The sequence below is a fragment of the Cyprinodon tularosa genome, unplaced genomic scaffold (genome assembly GCF_016077235.1).
Source record: "Cyprinodon tularosa strain WSP-4 unplaced genomic scaffold, ASM1607723v1 ctg88, whole genome shotgun sequence".
Taxonomy (NCBI): Eukaryota; Metazoa; Chordata; class Actinopteri; order Cyprinodontiformes; family Cyprinodontidae; genus Cyprinodon; species Cyprinodon tularosa.
Window position 1 is genome coordinate 855,248 of NW_024039651.1, and position 5,643 is coordinate 860,890.

At 34.3% G+C, this 5,643-nt stretch overlaps 1 protein-coding gene across 5 annotated transcripts in view; it reads right to left on the minus strand.

The window, feature by feature from the left end:
• The window catches only part of arvcfb (ARVCF delta catenin family member b), a 386,639-nt gene extending 383,707 nt beyond the window's left edge, over window positions 1-2,932 (minus strand). For 2 of the 5 annotated variants that reach the window (XM_038273622.1, XM_038273620.1), the window contains exon 1: window positions 2,620-2,932. The gene's annotated coding sequence lies outside the window, so the exon portion shown is untranslated. The remainder of the gene's footprint in view (window positions 1-2,619) is intronic. The other 3 variants (XM_038273621.1, XM_038273623.1, XM_038273627.1) reach the window with 2 other exon arrangements.
• Between the last annotated feature and the right edge of the window lie 2,711 nt (window positions 2,933-5,643).

Sequence of the window (5,643 nt, forward strand, 5' to 3'; positions counted from 1 at the left end):
ATATATATATGTATATATGTATATATATACATATATATACATATATATATATACATACGTATATACATATATATATATATATATATATATATATATATATATATATATATATATATATATATATATATATATATATACATATATATGTATACAGGGGCGTTGCTAGGCACAAAGCTTTACTGGGGCACTGGCCCCCTAGTGCATATGCCCCTCCTTCCATACATAAATACAGACAAGCACACTGCCCAACCCTGATACATTCCTACCAAAATTACCAGTTGAGATATTAATGAGTATAAGAGCATATTTGTTTTAACAAACATGAACATTTTCAACATTGCAGCTATAAAAAATAAGACATCAACAACTTTGACAAATAAAAAGTTTCCTTATACACATTCTGACGTAATCATTAATTCCTAGGTTTTAGAGTTTTAGTTCGGGGGAAATTTTAACTCATCCTGAGCTAAGTTTACTTTTATTTTTTGAGCATTAAAGTGTACCTCCTATTTATCATTTTTGCAAAGCGGTCAATCACTTGTGACTCAGCTTAGAAAGTTCTTCCTTTTCAACTGATAAAATAGCAAGATGATGGAGCCTATCTTGTCCCATTGTGCTCCTCAGCCAAGTGTGGATCCTTCTCAACACACTGAATGACCTTTCACACCTCCAGCTGTAGACTGGGATGGTGAGGAGATCTGGATGATCTGCGTTAGTGTGGGGAACATGGTGTTATCGAGCAAGTTGAAAACACACTGCATATCCTTGATGACAAGGCTTTCTTTTTTAACCAGGAAAAGCTTTCAAACCATTTTGAATTAAATGAACGTTTGTTTTACTCCAAATTTGTCCTGGGGATGGTGGGACAACTTCACTTGTGTAGGACCATCATGCTTTCCCCCTAAGTCACTAATGTCCCCTTCTTGTTTGTGGACGCTGGTTGTTGCATCCTCATCTCCTTCATGGTCCTGTCTCTCCTGTCCTTCACCTGCCTCTTGCCTGTCAGTCACGCCTCCTCCTCCCTTTCCTACTCCAGCACCTTCATTCTCATTCTCTACAGCAAACATAAAAAAAAACGCAAATCTATAATTATGTAAATATCTATCATATTGCTTATAACGTCCCTAATGTAACTGCTTAGCTTAAATCACTAATTCATCTCGGGCTCTTACCTCCCTCTCTCATCTTGTTTTACTGCTTCCCTGTCTCTGCTTCGTGTGAGGAATTTCCTGATATCCATCTACAAACCAATGCAGTCATTTCCAGTTAGTAGCCTATAAATAAATCATGTGGTTTCACTGGGAAAATAATAAAACTGACAGGTAAGAAACGTTACCAGAACTAAAAATGCGTCGCGGCCGCACAGTGTCCCATCCAACTCAGCTGAGAGCAGCGTGTTAATTTACCTGCAGTTCATGCAGTGACATGCGCTGACGTGGGGGCGCTAATTCATCCTCAATTTGGAGTTACCAACACACTTGCTGCGCATTTGAGTAGAAATATACGTCTCCTCCCGTTGGAATCATCTAAATTGATGCATTAAAAAAATGTAATACTGTTGCAAATATTCATGAGATTTATACTGGGGCACAGCTCATTTATACTGGGGCACGTGCCCCAGTAAATGGGGTCTGGCGACGCCGATGTATGTATATATATACATATATACATATATGTATATATATATATATATATACATACATACATACATACATACATACATACATACTAGGACTGAATCATACTTTCATATTAAATAACTTGTTTTGTTTTGTGGAAATTAGTTGTTTCTTCTGGAGATTTTCCTGTGTGCATCAGTTGATTAATTGAAGTTATTAGATTAAATCACTTATAGGCTACATTTGTGGGAAGAAATGTCCAAATACGAATGAACGCATCACACCATCAGCAGATACTGAATGTGAACCCAGGTTTCAGAGTAGATGCTACTACATCTTCCTATAGCCTCCATGTAGCTGAGCAGCACAGATCAAACTTCAATGGGAACCTCTTAGCTGCTGCTTGTTTTGAAGCCTTCCCTTCCATCCGCTGTTTACTACGACTTAAAAACGCTAACTCCACCCGTCCAACTGAACCCGCCTTTTCTCCTGATAAGGTAATTACAGGAGGAAAACCGGAAGCCTCTCCATGGTAACTCCGTCACTAAGGGTTGGGGGTAAACAATGGACTAGTAGAGGGATGACTGACAGCTCGCTGCGGCGGCTTCTTCTTCCAACTCACTGCATCTATTAGCGAAATACCTCCAGAAAACTCAAACACACAGCTATATATATATGTGTGTGTGTGTGTGTGCATATATATATATATGTATATTTATATATAAACAGGTTTTCGTGTGTCTATTTTGCGCAGTTATCGTCACCATTTAAGTGTCATTTGAAGTAGAGCATGTAAACAAAGCTCAAAGCCAGCAGCTTCCTGCCACCTCTTCCTAAAACTAATTCCTCCGCAGTTCCTTTCAGGTGTCCTGCCGCTACCTGAGCACCCTGCTACATGCTGGCTATTTATTATCATCAGCATTTGTCACACCACCTCCCAGCAAAGATAAAAGCATTACAAGCAGCAGCAGAGAGAATAGAGGCTGTATTGCAGCTGTACCTCAGCTTCTCCTGCTCATCGTTGTCCTCGAAGGCGAAGTGACTGTGCTCCTGTCTGAGGAGCGGAACAGACCCACACAAATACCCAGATTTTATTCATGCAACTTGGCTGCTGTAGAAAATACTCTCTTCTTCTTTTCTTCTTTTCTCTCACAACATCCAGAATCTCCTTTTTTTTCCTGCCAGCTCTGTGTAGATCTTCAGTCCAGTGCCATATATAAAAAAAAAACTAAAGTAACTCAGCTGGTTAAAAAGTTTATTTTTTTATTATTATTATAATATGTAAATTATTAAAAGCGACGTTGGGTTGAATGAGAAGCAGAGCAGGCTTTATCCTCTCATCAACAGAAGTGCTGGATGCTGTCGGTCAGGGCGCGTGTCTCCGCCCCACAGCCGCTCGTGCGGTATTGGAGGAAATTTCTTACCACAAATGGATGCGTGATATCATCTAATAACTTCAATTACTCAACTGATGCACACAGAAAAACTATACAAAAAGATTTGTTTAAATAAAGCTACTAAATTCCATATAAACAACACATGTTATTTAATATAGGAGTCATTCATTTCTTTGATGTATATGTATGTATGTATATGTATGTCTATATCTATAAGTCTATATCCATCTATCTATCCATCTATCTATCTATCTATCTATCTATCTATCTATCTATCTATCTATCTATCTATCTATCCTATAATATATTTTTATTATTATTATTATTATTATTATTATTATGGAATAAATAGATAAATATTACATTATTATTATAGTAAATTAATGAAAAGACAATATCAGATAAACAATCTTATATATATATATATATAAAAAAAAAAAAAACTGTTTTCCCACCCCTCGTGGGGTGGTATGTGTCATCCTCAAGCTCGGGTCCTCTACCAGAGGCCTGGGAGTTTGAGGGTTCTGCGCAGTATCTTAGCTGTTCCTAGGACTGCGCTCTTCTGGACAGAGACCTCTGATGTTTTACCTGGAATCTGCTGTACCCAGATTTTATATATATATATATATATATATATATATATATATATATATATATATATATATATATATATATATATATATATATATATATATATATATATATATATATATATATATATATATATATATATATATATATATATATATATATATATATATATATATATATACATATATATATATATATATATATATACATATATATATATATATATATATATATATATATATATATATATATATATATATATATATGTATATATATATGTATAGACATATATGTACATAGATATAAAATATATAGATATGTACGTAATCTAAAACAATATGTGGCAGTTCTAGACTAAATTTACCAGGCTATGGAACAAAAATGATAATAAACACAATAGAAAAAAGTATAAGAGTATACTAAAGGTGATAATATGTTACTTTAATTTAAATAAATTGCAGAGGTATATTATGAAACTGTTCAAAGTGATAAATGAATTACACACTGAGAATTTGTCATTTCGACTAGGATCTAAGCAAAAAATGTTTCAGTTATTTTGAACTTCACACACCGAGCAGATTCTGTTAGATTGTTAATCTTTGAGATGATTGGACTCATAATAAAACCAACAATCTGCAAATCCTGTGAGACAATTGCACTTACTTCTTTAAATCATGATATTTATCTTTAAATCAAGGTTTAAAAAAAAACTTGGATTCAAAATGAATAGAAAATGAGATGATCTGCCAAAGGAAGTTGCATTTTTGCCCTTAAAATAAGATCACTACACTATCCATTTCAACCTATTTATGGATTTTTTTTCTATCTTGAAATGTAAATCATCTTATTCCATTGGTAAGTAATGCACCTACCTCCTGAAATCAAGGGCAAAAACACTTCTTTTAGGAAAGATTGACTTAGATTTGTTTGTAGTGTATGCTTTCAGAGCAGGGGCCAGGTGCAGTTCCCCGGAGCCCTGGCCCCTTTAGGCCCCTTTTATAACCACCATAAAATAAAAAGATTAAATTAAACGCTTGGTATATTTTCCTGTAGAGAAAAGTTAAGGGCCTTCCTTCCACCTCTTGCTGCTTTTATTTTTTACACTATCATTTTTTTTAATCATCAGCTGTGTATTAAGATTTTTTTATTAAATAAATAATGAGTTAGCATAATCTTTTTAAATTTTTAATTGATTGTTTTTTTTGTTTCGTTTTTTTGTTTTGCTCACAGTATTTTTCACAGTAAAATTCTTACTTCTGTGTTTTTAGGTAGACAATTTTAAGATCTGTCCAGGGACAAAAATAGCCTTTTGCCTAATTCTGGTGCATTTGCAGGAATGCTTAATAGATAAATAAATAAATATATTAAATAAATAAATAAATAAATAAATAAATAAATAAATAAATAAATAAATAAATAAATAAATAAATAAATAAATAAATAAATCTAAACCTCTGGTTTTGGTTTTAGCGGCTGACCTGACACTCACAATATGGCGGACCTTCTGGCGTACGGTTTTTAATTGGTAAACTGGATCTCTCCCGTAACCACCAGCCGGCGTCTAATTTAGGTTTTGGAGAGGAGATCAAAACTTGCTTTTTCGCCTTTCTCCAGAGTGGACCTTTTAAAATAATTGATTTACTGTTGATCATTAAATAAAAGAAAACAAAAAATAAAACACAGAGATTATAAATTTATTCTGCATGGGATTAATAGTGTTAAGCGAACTAAATGTTTTTAGTTTATACAAGACACAACACACTGAGGTAAATTTCTACTTTTTTTCGAATTCGTATTTTTTGTGTCAATATTAGTCACAGTTGATGCTCGAAAAACATTCTTCACTGAGCATTGCTGTGCTCTGGAGGATAAACCCCTCCCTCACCGGCGTGTAACTTGCGTCGTTGAAGCGTAAATGGTGCAGAGCTCTGAATCATTTCCAATCTCTTAAACATGCGCTCGTTTTTGTTCTCGAGAGAGAACAGAAAGGCGGGGTTAATCCGACAAACACCCCTTGCTAAGGGTTTAACACAGAC